A 16,179-nucleotide genomic window follows, 5' to 3' on the forward strand; every position below is an offset into this window, starting at 1 on the left:
ATGGCTTTATTTCTTTCAGCTTCTACCTTATAGACTGGTGATCATTTAAGCAATAGCAGGAAAGAAAAACATCTGAGGTCTCAGTGGTCTGAAAGAATTAGAATATTGGATTCAACAGCGATCTAGTCCATGATGAGTAAAAGCAACATTTCTGCATGCACAAGGCATGACTACCCCTGTTAGAAGTGAGTTAGTAAAAAGAAGGTATCACAAACCCTCGGGAACTCGGTTTCAGAATGCTTTTGTAGACTTGACTCATATAGACTTTGAAAAACCTCACAATGCCCTGTCATTAGCATGTAGTGCCTGTCTTAAGATATGTATGTGCCTTTCTCCCTAGATGAGACTATTTATAAATAATACTAGAATTGATTAATATCAAAAGACCTGCCCAAATAATGGAAAGGAATGCTACAGAGAGAAGCCAAACGCCATGGACACTACAGCTCACATTCTTTTCTGACAGCATCACGCTTTCGGGGAGGAACAAAGGCCCACTTGCTGAATTAGAGATGGGCTGGCAATCAGAACATTGAATTTCTTGGCATTTGCTAGTTTGAGGCTTAACCTTCTGAATACTTGAATGTAATTACATGTGGTTTCTTAAAAGAGCCCCAAACAAAGCAAATCACTTAAGGAATGTCCTAAAAGACATATCATTTAGAGAAACTATACTTTGGTCCTTCCAGACTTGAATATACCTTTCAAGAGACTTCCTCATGTATTGTTGGAATTTTCAATTGCACGAGACAATAATCCTGTGAACTCAAATTTCTCTTGACTCATGGTATCCAAACTACCCAAAATGCTCCTCCTTGCCAAAAATTCTTTTAAATGCATAATTTCAACACAAAAATCAGCTTTGACAAAAACCATATCTCATTTACTATGGATCCTGAAAGAAAGCAAAGGAGACCAGTGGGCACTGGGTGGCAACTATATTTTGGAAAAGATGTTTGAATGAAAGGAGATACATGATAGTACAGTGTTTCATTTATTGATCACTTGGAAAGGAGCTAACCTGTGTAGTTAGAAATGTACAGATTTTCTTTTCTAACATTTGCCTCATTCTTAATACTAATATGTAATATTAATTATTTTCTATGTGCTAGGCAAAGTGCTTTTACATGAGGCCAGGCATGGTGGCCTCATGAATTACTTCGCTAATTTGTATGGCAGCTCTATGAGATATCATTATCATGTCTATTTTACATGAGGAAGAGAGGATCGTAAGTTTAACTGATTTGCTGAGTTAGTCTACCTGTAAATTGTGGAGCCCAGTCCCTATGCTGGTCTATATGACCAGACTCCCTGCTCTTAAACCCAACAAGCCCTGCCCTCTCCACTCTCCCCAGTCATCCATGGTAATTGCATGAAACTACTAATGGCACGTCTGCTGCCTCCTGTCTCCCAGGAGGATCTGGATGGAGCCAATTCCCTGAGGTTCCACTGTCTGGAAATAGTCTGTGGCCTGTGTCCAAGTGCATTTGTTTTCCCATGCCTTTAACCTAATGACACAGTGCACAGAATGGATATGTCCTTCCTTAAATGGCCAGCGGATGGCTTTAATAAGTGGGGGTGGAGCTAACACATGTCAGAGGCCTGTATGGTTTTAGAAAAGTGTTTCCAAGGATGAGATTAGATCCTTAAGGATTTATTCTAATACTTTTCATTCCCAAAGCATAGTAATGTGGTTTCATACCCCTTTTAACTTCTCCAGAGGCCATTCTCTTTTCCTCTGTTTGTGGTCTTAAAGGGCTATTGGCTGACTCTGAGGTTTGGGCAGTAGTGGAGCCAGGTGGGTAAGGGCTGTCTGGTTTCCAGGCACAGTGTCCCCAAGGCATTGGCTAGGGCTCCATTTATGACCTATACTCACCCACGAGGGAGAGATCAGTGCTCTCAAACCTATAGGGGGAAATGGTGTATGTTTGGGTGGGAGAGGGCAGTGTCAATGTACATTATAGTTGCCACACCTGTTATTTTTAAGGGATAATGCATTCATAAAGTAAACACATGCACACAAATCTTCTTGTAGGCAGAAAACTGGTTACATGTTAAGTTTCTACTATGTTATATACTGTGGAAGGTGATGGAAATAAAACCATAAGCAGGAACAGACACTGCTCGTGGCTTCCTGGGGTTTGCAGTCTACTGAAGGAGATGAGTAGCAAAACTATAACTCTGGTTAGTGCTGTGAAGGAGAGGTGCCTGGTGCTATGAGGACATCAGTAAGGCAACTGAGCCTAATCAGAGAGGTCAAGACAGGTTTCTGAAGGACCTAAGGTAGATTGACCATGAATCTGAAGGAGGAGGAGAAGAAATGACCTAGACAAAGGGAGCAGGAGATGTCTCCCAGCCAGGTTCCAGTGCATGTCTGGGCCACATGGCCAGATGGAGTGTGGCACGAATCCTACTGCAGGGAAGCAGTAGGAGAGGAAGATAGTGGCTCTCTGCCCTGGTGACACACTCTTGGCTCACACCCTTCCCAAAGCTGTCATTTACACTGTCCTTTCTCTCTCCTCTGAGGTTGTGGCTACTATGAGTAGTAGGTGACAGCAGCCAACCAGAGCCCATCAATTTAGCAAAGCCAATTTTGTCTCCTTCACAAAATGAGCTACTGGCAGTTTCAAACCTACACCCCTCCTCTTACGTAGTTTTTATGTGTTCCTGAGTGTCTCTTCCAACCAGCGAGAGCAAATGCCTCTGGAAAGTCTTCCTCTGCTCTAAGATTGTACTTGCTGGATGGAGAACCTGCAATGCGGCAGCTGCAGCCGGGCTCCAGCTAGGTGTGTGTCACATGTACATTCTAGCCTTAGCCCAGCGGCAGATAGGATAGGGGCCACTGATGCCCTCTAGAAGGAGGGCTCCAGTGGGGTGATAGTCGGCCTCTCTCCCCGTGACAGCGATGGACATCAGGAGACACGCACACAATTGTTTGTGGTGACTCCATCTGAGGTAGACTACCTGGGCAAGGCAGATGGCAAAAGCATTTCTCACTTCAGGACATTTTCCATCTAGATAAGGTAAAAGGAACTATCCCCAAAAGCAAAATGTAAGCAGGTGAGAGAACACAATTCCTTCTTTCAGTCTAGCCCAGGTGAATTACTGTCCCGGTCCCACCCCACAGCCAGGGATTGAAGGACACCTCTCTCACTCACTAGGCTAGAGAAGCACAAGGATTAAATGCCCAGCTTATAAAGGGCCTCCTTTGTAAGTAAGTCCGTTGAGTAAAAAGGGAAAATAGGGTCTCTGTATTTATTCTCAAGAAAGAGAAGAAAACCACCATTGCAGTCCCCTTGTGATTTGTGACCCACCCTCGTCGAGTTGGATGCTGTGGAGCTGGGGCTTGAGGGCAGGTTCGTGGGCAGTGCCTCTCTCCTCAGGCTCTGGTGAGGACCGCACGCCCTCTTGCCTCTGTGCAGTTTCCTGGCTTCAGATTCAGGCTCCCTAACACCCACTTCTACCTTCTTCCTTTTGGCAGAAACCCTTGGGCCTCTTTTCTTGCTTAACAAATGCCATGCTCCCCTTTCCACCCAAATGCCTGCCTGCCTGGGAAGGCAGTCTCCACAGACTTCGTGATTCCAGTGGCCTCATGCATGACTTTGATGGAGGGACATTCCCGCGGCAGATTCAGGGTCCCAGGGTTTCCCTCACCTTGACTGGCTCCCTTCATTTCTGGAAGCTTCTCCATCAGTGAGGGCAGTGGGCTGGGCTGCACTCAGGGGTGGAGGAACGGACTTTCTGGGTTGCCACTCTATTGCCGGAGGTGCCTGAGGTGACCTCACTTGTGTCCAACTCAGGCTGTGCATTAGAATTACCTGAGGAGCCTTACAAGCTACCGTTGCCCGAGCCCCAGTCCAGCCCTTTTAAATCAGAATATCTGGAGGCACAACTGGGAAAAATATTTGCTAATGTTCTCCAGGTGATTCTGACATGCAGCTGGCATTGAGAACCAATGATTTACTCTCTCCTTGTCCACACCCTCTGCCCTAGATCTGTTAGGACACAGGGTTGGAGCTTCTTACTCATCTACTCTCTGGCTTCGATGATATAAGAAGTGATAAATTTAGCAACGTGCATCCCCGCCAGGAGAGACAGAAAGGTGGGAGGGGAGAAGGAAAGAGTTACATTCCCACAGGCTTCACCCTTCCCCTGGCAAAACCTACTTAACTGAGAGATACTGCTCCTGTAGGCGTTTTCTTTTATCCTGGAAATATCCAACGTTTGCAGGATGCTCTCTAACCTCATGCATTCGGTGCTACCTGTGAACCCTTTGAAAACCCTTTTTTTTTTAAAAAAAAAAAGGAGAACCTCATTTGGACCAGCCTCTGACCCCAGGATCCCTCTGGGGTGGCAAGTGCTTGTCAATTCAAGAGGCCCGGCATGAGCTGCAGTTGGTAAGATGCTATCAGCTCCTCAACCCCAGAACCACCTAACCCTTTACTCACAAGATGTTTGAACCTAGCAGACGCTCCCCGAGCCATGCAACCCAGCCAAAGGGAGGGGCGGGCAACAGCCCGTGCAGGTGGTTTTTGCTCTGCCCTCAGTTATGATGTCTCTGGTACTGTCTCAAGTCTAACATAGGTAGCAATGAGTCCTTGTGAGGCAGTTAGAAACTGATTCCATTTAGATAATGGAAAGAATTGAATTGGTTGAAACTCAGACCAAAGCTCATTAAACTTGCATTGACTCTTGGGCAACCACAGATAACATCAGAAAAATTTGACTTTTTTTCTTTTTCTCCTTTTTGTCCCTCCCCCGCCACCCCACCCTCCCTACCTCTTTGCTGAGGCAATTGTTCACATGAAATAGGATCGTATTACAGTTCAGATGGAGAAATTAGACTCTGGATGGGTTTTTTAAAGTTCTCCCAATTCTCTTGACTGAATTTATTTGACCACTGTTTTTCAGGATAAGCTCACATGAAATCTCAGTAAACTTCTTCTTGAATTTTGTAATTCACTCTGCGCAGGACATCCACTTTCAATAAGGCACGGTGGTTTCAACCTCTAGCTATGATGGTCACAGATCATGGCAATTATGGGCAAATGTCTGTTTCCAAGTCTGCCACTGTCAGTTAAATTGTACCTGATCTAAAATAACAGCAAGGCACCGGTTCTGGCCCTAGGGTTGGGACTCACACACAGAGGGCATGTGCTGCCAGAGGAAAAGGCACTGCCTGGTGGGCTCTGACACTGGATATGTTTGTCAGCTGCAGTGTTGAAGGAGGCTGTAGTGCTTTTGGGCCAGGGGCCAATGCACCCCCTTCCAGCCAGTATTCTCATTCAAAACTTTCTTTGACAGGACCAGAGTTTCAAAATTCAAGAATGAACCATGTATTGGTTTTCTAGGGCTGTCATAACAAAACTATTCCAGACTGGGTGGCTCATAATTCTGGAGGCTGAAAGTCCAAGATCAAGGTGTAGGCAGGGTTGGTTATTTCTGAGGGCTGTGAGGGGAGGATCTGCTCCAGGCATCTCTCCTTGGCTTGTAGAGGGCCTTCCTTTCTCCCTGTCTCTTTACAATGTCTTCCCTCTGTGTGTCTGTCTCTGTTCAGATTTCCGCTTTATAAAGATGCTGGTTACACTGAATTAGGGACCACCCTCGTAACTCCATTTTAACTCGATTGTCTCTATAAAGGCCCAGTCTCCAAGTACAGTCACATTCTGAGGTACTGAGGGTTAGGACTCCAATGTATCTTTTTGAGGGGACACAATTTAACCCTAATAGACCACAATTAAAATGGAATGCAATAATAAAAACTAACTTTTATTGAGCATTCTTAGTCTGAGTTTGGCATTGCTCAGAGTGCCTTACATTAATTAATGTAATCTTCACAATTCTATGAACTCAGTATCATTATTACCCACATTTTACAAATGAGTGGATGGAGTCCATGGCAAGAGTAACTTGCCCAAAGTCACGCTGCTGGTAAGATCAGAACCAGACTCAAAAACAGTAGTCTAATTCCACAGCAGATTCCGTCAACAACTATTCCACACAGTCTCTACTTTATGGGGTTCAACATAGAGACTATTTTGATGTCTGCGGTAGCTGTGAGAATGTGGCTCAGAGACTTCCATCTATGGGGAACTCAATCAACCAAAGGCCCCAGCTCCTGCACTTTGAAATCCGTCACTATGTTATCACCGAGGCCACATTTCCCATGGGCTGCTTCCAGCCAATGCCCAAACAATGGCAGGGAGACTAAGCCATCCTGTTCCTGGGAGATGTGGGACTTTCCTGGTGGTCCCTTTTGGCTGAGGGACTCCCTGACAGCCTGCCAAGCCTCCGTTACTCTGCAGGCAGTATGGGAAGCTTCACCCACCTTCTTCCCTTTCCTTTCCTCTTGCCTCCACTGCAGGTCAAGCCTGCATCCCAGTCTCCTAATAAATCATTGCATGTTTAATGGCATCTTGATGTCTATGTCTTGGAGGTCTTGGACTAACACAATGCTCTATTTAAACAAAAGCATCAGAAAATAATATGTAGGTTTAATTCTAATTTAAATTGACTTAGTTTATCAATGTTTTAAAATTTGTAAAATAAAAAAGTGTACTTTTCACTAGGTATGGTTAGTGATGCCATAGATGTCTTTTATTTAGTGTTCTAGAAAGTAATGTAGTTTATGCTAGTTTTAATGTTGCTTCTGTCTGTCCTTACTCAAACATGCAGAGCTCCCAGAGTCTAGCACATAGCAGGCCCCAGCAACTGACAGACAGGCAGACTGACTGACTGAAAGAATGGAAAATCTTTTCTCCTCCCATGTTCTCTAAAGTTAGGCTGGCTGGAAGAGGGAGGTGGGTTCTCCAGGCATGAGGGGGCAGGAGAAGGCAGACCAGGCTAACGATGAGGTCTTGGTTATGAAAGCATTACCTGAACAAGTGCATGACCTTATGGAAGCCAAGTGCAATCACAATGAACCTGGTTGCTGTGAGACACTGCATTCAGACAGATGGGACAGACCCTCATGAATTCATAATGTGACCGGTTATGTCATGGAAGCAAGAGCAATGGTCTCTGGGTGACTTTTTAACTGGTTGGTATGATTAAAGTAAACAATTACACCCCTTCTTTTATCTTTTATCTTCTTATCTTTTATCAATTTCTTTTATCAATTTACCCTGGTAATAACCTCCTAAAGCTAGATCAGGGACTTTAATCCTAGGCTTTAATCACCACCACTAGTTAACTAGTTAGCTGACTAGTGTGCATTTAACCTTGCTGGGCCTCAAACTTGTCTTTTGTAGTTAAATGAACTGAATTACAACATGAGGTGGTTGGGATAAATGATCTCTAAGGTCCTTCTCTATGCTAAGATTCTGTGAAATGCCCATCTTGTTGTAAACACGGATCAGCCCAGATAAATGTGCAGGATGTCATGACAGGATAGAAAATTCCTTCTAGCAGTGAACCATTTCTGCCATTTTCTCCCCACGAAAAGCTATACAGTGACTCCCTCACTCTCTGGAGTATTCTAACCACAGTTAGTCTGGGGCATTTGACCAAGGCAAGAGAAGGAGTATCTGACTCTTTACAAACTTAGTGGCTCTCACCCGCCAGTTGGCTATGCCAATCCATGTGCTTACTATAAATATTGGTTTATTTTACTTTTGGGAAGAACAACTTGACCCATGGTATATTCAAATCTCTATAATAATATCTCTGTTATCATGGTATCCTGCTGAATCTTCCTCCATGGTTAACAAGTGATACTAGCAGTGACTTTTTCAGTTCACTTTTCCATTCCTGACCATCTTGGGAATGTTTAAACCAGGGCGTAGAGCTGATGGAAACTGGCTCCCCTGACCAGCATGAACATATGTGGGGCAGCTTTGATGTGATGGATGGGATAGAGGTTGCTCATAGGGCTTGCTAATAATCCAGTGAGGTGATGTCATTCTTGGCAGAGCCCAGAAAGAGAAACAAGAGGCCAAAGCTCTCCTTGGCTGATAAAGTCCCTTCAGGCTTCCTTGACTCCGCTGTTGCTAAGCAGATGAGATTGGAAAGTTCTGTGAGCCCAGCTGAGCCATCTTACCTCCTGGGGACAGGAGTTTTTGTCAAGAAACCTTGGGTCACTAGCTGGTTTACATAAATCCCTCAGAAAGGTTTGCACTGCCTTTGAAAGTACTCCCAGGAATAGACATTTATAATAGAGTTAGGAGATAATTAACTCCTGGGGATACAGTGCTTTGTGCTAGAATTGCTTCACTCCATAAGGGAGAGGATTGAAGCTCTTCTAGCCCTTGAGTCTCTCCTGATTTCGGATGGTCAAGGAAGGGAAAAGGAACAGCACTCAAGGAAGAGAAGAGGAAACTTGATGGGACTTTTGATTCAGAAATTACGAAACAAAACCCATGCTATTTAATATAACGGATCTCTTTTTTTTTCTTTTGATTTCCTGAATTTTTCTTAAACCAAGGACCCATGGAATCCTCATGTTTCCAGTGACTATCTGGTGGTTTTCCCCCAGTACAGCCTTGTCCTGGTGGCATGTGCCTCCATAGCCAGTGCAGTTGGCCTACCACTTCCTCAGTGCCTGCACCTCTGACCCTTTGACACTTTAGGACATATGCTCATCCTGATATAGGAGCCACATAGAGCCTTATCTGTACTCGTTAGGGAAGCCCTGAGAAATATTCACTGCCTTGAGGAAAAGCATCCACTATAAAAATGCAGGACCTAGTCTGCAAGGAACTCCATGAAACCTAGGACACTTGATCATGATATTCCAAGCTGTTGAACTTTCTTTCAAGGGGTGGAAGTTCCTACGTTGGCTTACAAATGTGCATTATTTGCCAAATTTCCTAGGAATACAGGCCTTTGTACAAAGGAAAAACACATTCTTTTTAGAATCATTGAGAATAACAGGCTTGTATGTGTCTGGTGATATTTTCAGTGATCATTCTGCAGAAATTTTGCAAATAAATATATTTCTTGATTTATAGAACAGATACCACCTAGCAGGCTTGGAAAAAGAACAAATGCTGGTAAAGCAGATGATATTTTCCAGTTGACTTTTATGATAATCAGGGCTCTGTTGCTATGGAAAAAATCCATCGGTATGCTGAGTTGAAAACACTTGGGAAGAAGGCTGATGGTTATTTCCAATCCCGTAGAGTGCAACACTCACCCATTCCACAAATACGTACTGAAAGACTACTATGTGCCACATGGTGTTCTAGGAGCAACGGATGGCAGTGAACAAAGCAGACACAAATCTCTACTCTCGAGAGTACATTCTGGAAGGACAAGACAGGCAATAAAAAAACATAGCTAAAATGTAGACTATGTCAAATGGCAATAAATGCTATGGAAAAAATGAAAGCAGAGAAGGCAGATAGGGAGAGCCAAGGTGGAAGTGGGAATGGACAGGGAAGGCTTTGCTGAGATGACGACATTCAAATGAGGACCTGAAGGAAGGGAGGGAGTATGCTTTGAGGCTACTGGGGATGATCTTTCAGGAAGAGGTGCAGCAAGTGCAGAGGCCCTGTGGCAGGAGCCTGGCTTCCAGAGAAACAGTATAAAGCGCAGTGTGGCTGTGCTGTGGTGAACAAGCAGGAGAGTAGGAGGAAGAGGTCAGAGGCGGCAGGACACCAGGTTGTACAGGCCCCATAGGGCCTGCCATCATCTGTTTGTAGGACTTCTTCTCTGCAGCTGGCCCTTTTCTTAGCACATATATCCATAGCTCACCATCCTAGAGGCTTAGCTCCTCTTCTGAGCCATTGTTGTCTTCTCTGGCCACCACCATTGCTGAAGCCCTCGCTGGCACCCAGAGCACTCATTATCTCCTAGGTCTTCCTGTACTGCTACAATGGTTGATTTATGTGTCAGTTTCATTGGGCTAAGGGATGCCCAGATAACTGGTAAAACATATTTCTGGGTGTGTCTGTGAGAGTGTTTCTGGAAGAGATTAGCTTTTGAATCAGTAGACTAAGTACAGAAGATCTGCCATCACCAGTTTGGACAGGCACCCTCTAATCCACTGGTGGCCTGAATAGAATAGAAAGGCAGAGGAAGGGAAAATTCTCTCCTCTCTTCTTGAGCTGGGGCATCTGTCTTTACTGCCCCCAGACATCAGAGTTCCTGGTTCTTTGGTCTTTGGATTCCAGGACTTAAACTAGCAGCTTTCCTGGCTCTCTAGCTTATAGACAGTATATCATGACACTTTCTCTGCTTGTATAATCACGTGAGCCAATTCCCATAATAGATCTCCTTGTATAGATCTACATATTTTCTATTGGTTCTGTTTCTCTGGAGGACCCTAATAAAACCACTATGTCAAATTGTATAATTTCCTGTGTATGTATGTCTTCACTTTCCATCAAGATTCTTGCTCAGTTGGGGTAAAGCCATGTGTAGCCTTTTTCCTTATTTCCTACAACAGTTGGCACAGTGTTAGGCACTCAGCAAACACAAGGAAAATGCCTGCTGCATAGAAACTTCAACTCTACAGTTAAGGCTTCAAGAACTTTATTAGTTCTTTCTCCTTTTGTCTGAGTCTGAGGGAGAATACTGTTAGAGATAGTCTAATCTTGTCTACTAATCAATATTCTTCTTTTAAGTACAATGATCTAATACAAGAAATGTTTCGACCCCAAACTCCAGGGTTAGAGTTTCAAAGTTTGCTACATTTGCCCTACTTTATTTATACTTGGAAAATAGTGCAAATTTTAAAAATAATTCTGAATTTGCTCTTTACTTAAAATAAAAAATAGATTATTTTTTCTTTTTTAACCTTATAAGCAGCTTTCACATATATCATGTGAAACCATGAAGATACAATATTCTAAAATTCTTAGATGCTGACTCTTAGTTTAGCGCAAGAATGGGCAACTTTTCTGAAAGGGGTGCCATACTATGTACTTAGATCTGTGGAGCTTCCTGAAGGTAGGCACCTCACTGTGTTCCTGTAGGTTTCCCATTGTCTAGAAACCAGGGGACCAGGGGTCAATAAATGCTGCTGTGTAAAAACTATCATCATCCCCATTGTACAGATGAGAAAGTTATAATTCAAGGAGGTTGTAATTTGCTGAAGGTCACACAGAAAGTTAGTGGCAAATCTGGGACTAAAATTCTTTTTTTTTTCTGACAAAGTTGGTTCGAGTCAGGGCTCACAGATTTGTTGGTAGCAATCGGCATTTTGGAATACATAATAGGAGATACAGGGGCTATTTTCTATTTTGTAAACTTGACGTACAACTTCTGAGGGGACAAATGAGGCAGCTTCTTGGATTCCTATCTGGTGGAAGCAGGAAGATGTGAGGATTCTGAGCAGAGAGCAGGAGAAAGGATCCAGCATCAGAGCTGACACCTGGAGAGCACATTAATGGCAGCTAAAGAAGGAGCCTAGGAAGAAGATGGTGACAGGGGCACTTGCTGTTTTCTTCTGTTATCAGTTGTCTCATATTTCCTTCCATGAGTGCTGTGGTTTAAAAGTATTTGGATGAACCCTGTTAGATGGTGGGATAATATCTGGATACAAGTAAAGTATTTTGCTACTAGGTATGGTGGCACACACCTGTAGTCCCAGCTACTCAGAAGGCCAAGGTAGGAGGATCACTTGGGGCCAGGAGTTCAAAACCAGCCAGGCAACATAGCAAGACTCCATCTCTAGTAAAATTTTTTAAAAATAAGTAAGACATTGTGGCACACCTCTAGTCCCAGCCACTTGGGAGGCTAAGGTGGGAGGATCACTTGAGCCCTGGAGTTCTGGGCTGTAGAAAGCTCAGCTGATGGGATGTCCACACTAAGTTCGGCATCAATATGGTGACTTTCTGGGAGCAGAGGACCACTAGGTTGCCTAAAAAGGGGTAAACGAACCTGCCCAGATCAGAAATGGAGCAGATTAAATAAGCCATTTTGGTAGAAACACAAGTGATTTCTGGTTACTAGGCACTAACTAGGAGAGCAGAGAAACTGTAAGAGACATGAGCAAGGAGAAATGTTCCAAAAACTCTGAATCCTGGAGAGAAAAATCTGTAAACTGGTCTTTAACTGAAGATGGACAGGTGATTTGGGAAGGAGGAGGTTATCATCTTGGCAGGGCTTCCTTCTTTCTCAGGAATGGTGAATGGGAAGATGAGGGTCTAATGTCAGCAAAGTGGGATAAGCCTGACACTTCCAGCTCCCACCTTCTCAAACCAATGCCTCATCTTTTGCTGTGTCCTCTTGGGTAGATGTGAGGGAGGCCACTGATCTGGAGAGTTGAATTCTAGCCCTAACACTGACACTCTGTATATGGCCTTAGACGAGCTTCCTACCTCTCTTGCCATCCATTGTGTAAAAGGAGGTTCCTTAACAAATGATCTCTAAGATTTTTCAGCTGAACAGTTTATGATTTTCTGACGTACTTCCCTCAGGTCACCAATATTGGTTTGCTGAAGATGGAGTTTGATAGAGAAGAGTAGGGAAGGATGGGTCATTTTGGAAAAGCTGGCTGGGAGCCTAAGGAGTGGGTCTTTGTGCAGCGTTGGCATCTGTCTGAGATAGCATAGGTTTGGTCAAGTAATTCCTTTGGCATCTCTTTCTTTAGATCTAGTACCACTGGGGAAAGAAATATGGAAAGGAGATCCAGGCCATGCTGTGAAATGAAGTTCTCTTCACTTTTTTGGCTACTAACTGAAACCTACATCCAGGTACCATTTAGCTGTACTTGCACAGCTGACTCAGGCCTCCAACTCACACATTCCTGTCCAGTGCACAGTTTCCCAACCTATCATTCCCATTTCAAGGATAAGTGATCTACATACTTGGCTGAAGTTATTTTCACCAAGCTTACAAATAGTGCCCACCCTTTTACCCAGAAACCACAATCAAACCAAAGCAAACCGGAAGGATCGAAAGGCAGACATACTGGTGGAAAAAGTAGTGACGCCCTCCTTAAATAGCCTTTTTGAACCTCTTCAGTTTATAAATAGCAACTAATTTAACTCCATAAAAATAAACTGGCTCTGGGTCAGATCATTTGGGTCTGTTTGTGAGAAGATGAATTATGTAACAGATCCAGCCAAATATTGTAGCCTAAATATTGGCCCTATTAGAACTGTTGAGCTGAATTTTTCAGAATAAAATTCATAACATTCCTCCCCTCCCAGTTCTGTTACTGCCTCAAACATGCCTTTTTTTTCCTGTTTCTTAAGCTTCAGACGGGAGCCCCCAGAGTGACCTAACCCTCGTTGACATATTCAGTTTTCTGATTTATGGGAATCATGAAAGATTATTGTACTTTGTCTGAACGAAGGTCCTCACTGTGAAAACCTCGCAAAGACCACAAATGTGGACACTTACCTGCCGCAGCCAGGCCTCATGGCCTTTGAAAGGAGCCATTCAGCATGCAGGCTACAGTCTGGGCATACATTGAATTCTGTGGGCTTGCTTCTGCTGGAAGACTTCTATGAATTAGGGAGCTTCTCTGGGTTCTGTGTAAAAGTTCACTGTAAACATTTGCTCAATCTGTGCATGGTAAATATCTATAAGCCTCTTAGAGTAGAGTTCATGGGACAAAGTGGCGGGATTAATGTGACCGGTGCTGGTGGCTGCCAATGCTACAACTTTAAAGGCTCAGCTGGAGTTGTCTGGGCTCTGAGTAGTTCACACAAGAAAGTCCAGAAGTAGACCCAGTCTGAACCCTCAGTTTGACGATGGCTGGAGTCAGGGCAAATAAAGACCCAGACAGCGCCCTAACGAGTGTGTATAGGCTTAAGTATGTTTCCTTGGTCGAAATGCTGGTTCTCACTGGTGACTTCTGCCTTATGGAGAGAGATGGGGAAAGAGGGAATTTCCTCCCCTAACATTCCTTTGTTGTCTTGCCATTTTCCTGCTGAGCCTGGAAAGTGCGGGGAAGGAAAGAAAGCAGTATGGGGCAGTGGTTAAGAGCTCACACTGTGAGTCTGGCAAGACAAGCACTTACACTCCAGGTCCACCACAGCTTAATGAGCCTTTGTGGTTATGGGTAATGAACAGCCTGGCTCTCCTTGACTAGAACTTAGATCCAACTTGAATGAGAGCGCTTAATTGTTTTTCTCACTAAAGTAACAGAATCTCGGCTTTTTCAGGTGGCAGCCTGAGTGAGTGAGCTGAGGGGTCTGGGAAGGTGACAAAGCAAAACAGAGAAAGAAGTTTCTTGGAGGAAAAGGGCTTTAGGACAAGCTAAAACATGGCATGGTTCACAGGGCATCCCTTGTGTGACTCTTTTCTCCATCTTGAATTTTTCTGCTTTATAATTCTCTTTGTTACCCCCTGACCCTCTAGAACTTTAGTATGTGTCTGCTTTTCATAATACTTTATTTAATGTTTAGTGGGGTCTTGTCAGGGAGGAAGGAAGATGAGTGTCCACAGTTGGCAAAAGTGGTACCAAATTGAGGCAGCAGCTGCAGGAACTGAAAATGGTGCCTGAGATCTGGGAGACAGCAGAGAACCAGGTCACGGTGTGAACCATCTTGGGGCTAAGCAGGACACCAATCCCCTTCTCTGTTAATAGAAAGAATACTGGCACAAAGAAGGAAGGGGCTGTGGGGTAGTCTGGGCTGCCGTAGTATGTTAGACGGGGAAAGATAAAGCCATTTTATTTGAAAATTAAGGGTGTGACCTCAGAAGACAAAAAGACTTGGAAGTTATCCAGAAGGGAGACATCAGGCATAGAACCTGGAGATTAGGTATCCTTAGAGCTTTTTCAGTCAGATGCTGGGCAAAGGGTTATGAAACTTTCTTGAATCTCCTTAGTGCCTGTTTGGGTAAAGGCAAGGGTCTCTGAGATACAGGTAGCCTTGAAAGGTTCTCCAGGACAGTCACACTGTCAGAAGTCCTTCGTCAGCTGGCTCTGGTCATCCTCTCTTCAGCCACCTCCAACTACTCAACCACCATCATCTGTTTCTCAAGTCACTGTGGTCAAACATGGTTCCAGAACATGACTGTGGAACCAACCCTGATTCCCTGTCAAGCAGCGAATGGCACATCCCAGAGAGCCACTGTTCCCATATCCAGCTTCATCTCCCAAGGGTGTCCCATGACATTTTGAAGCTCCGTCATTTCCCAATCCATGTGTGCACTTCCTAAGACAAAGCACAAAATGGATCAGGGGAAAGGGGCTTGTGGCCAAAATACTAAGCTCCCCTTGGGGACAGCCTCTGCAACCTTACCTTTGTTTTTCTGTTAACTTGGGGAGGCAGCGAAGTCCAGCCCCTGGGACCTCTGGAACCTGTTTCTCAGGTTCTATTCACAGTCATCTTTGGAAGGTATGGACAGTGAGAAACTGCAGGGCAAGGGACATTTCTCATCCCTGATCCTCAGCAGCAGGGGTCAGCTGGAGTGAGGGAAGGCTCGGTGGTTGCCAGGCACTTCTCTCTTCTCTCTATATTCCTGATGTCTAGATCTGCACTAAAAACATGTGGTAACCACCTAGAGGAGAAGGGTGTGGAGGGGTGTATGCAGTCACCCACCAGGAAAATCAAGGCCACCTAGAACAACTGTTTGATCTGGATAATTATGATACAGTCCCCACCTTTAAGGAGCTCCAGGTTACTTGAGTTAAAATGAACAAGCCTCAAAGCTGCAGACTCACTTAAGGCATAGACAAGCACTGGCAAAGGTCTTCACCTCTTCTTCCTTCTGCTCCTTTTTGCACATCAGAAAATAGTGCTATTTTCTGGAGAAACAAAAGCAGCTTCTCTGTAATGCTTAGCTTGCCTGATTGACACTCAAACTGGCAATTTTGCAAATTTCCTTGAAAATTTGCTTTTCCTTCCCTGACTTTTCTATAGGAACAGTGTTATAACAGGGCCATTCAAGGCAGAGTCACTCCTTTAAAATGGCTCCAGGAAAGAGCCACCCATTTTTATTTTTAATAATTACTTGATGGAAACTTGAAAGGGACATGTCTCCTAGGAAAGTTCTAGAACAACCTGATAAGAGAGCCTTGTTATGTCATGCTCCGGGATTCATTCATCCTATTAGTGTATTGAAATATGTTTACACAAAATATGACACAAAAAGAGTCTTCAGCTGGAGGGTGCATATCTTTTTGTCATAGACCATATATTTTTTTCCAAGTTTATAACCAAAGTTCCCCCAAAAATGTGAAATTATCTTAACTTCTCTCACATTCAATCTCTCATCCATCAGCAACTATGTAGTCCTTGTGTTCAAAACAGCCCAGTTTCTGTCATTGTTAGGGGGACT

The 16,179-nt window shown here is 44.1% G+C and overlaps 1 long non-coding RNA gene across 1 annotated transcript; it reads right to left on the reverse strand.

The window, feature by feature from the left end:
* Window positions 1–14,551: 14,551 nt before the first annotated feature.
* Window positions 14,552–15,372, reverse strand: LOC134757535 (uncharacterized). The gene is made up of 2 exons (XR_010131665.1): window positions 15,141–15,372; window positions 14,552–15,053 (listed from the first exon to the last, which is right to left on the reverse strand). It is a non-coding gene; the product is annotated as an uncharacterized lncRNA (long non-coding RNA).
* Window positions 15,373–16,179: the final 807 nt, after the last annotated feature.

The sequence above is a fragment of the Gorilla gorilla genome, chromosome 19 (genome assembly GCF_029281585.2).
Source record: "Gorilla gorilla gorilla isolate KB3781 chromosome 19, NHGRI_mGorGor1-v2.1_pri, whole genome shotgun sequence".
Taxonomy (NCBI): domain Eukaryota; kingdom Metazoa; phylum Chordata; class Mammalia; order Primates; family Hominidae; genus Gorilla; species Gorilla gorilla.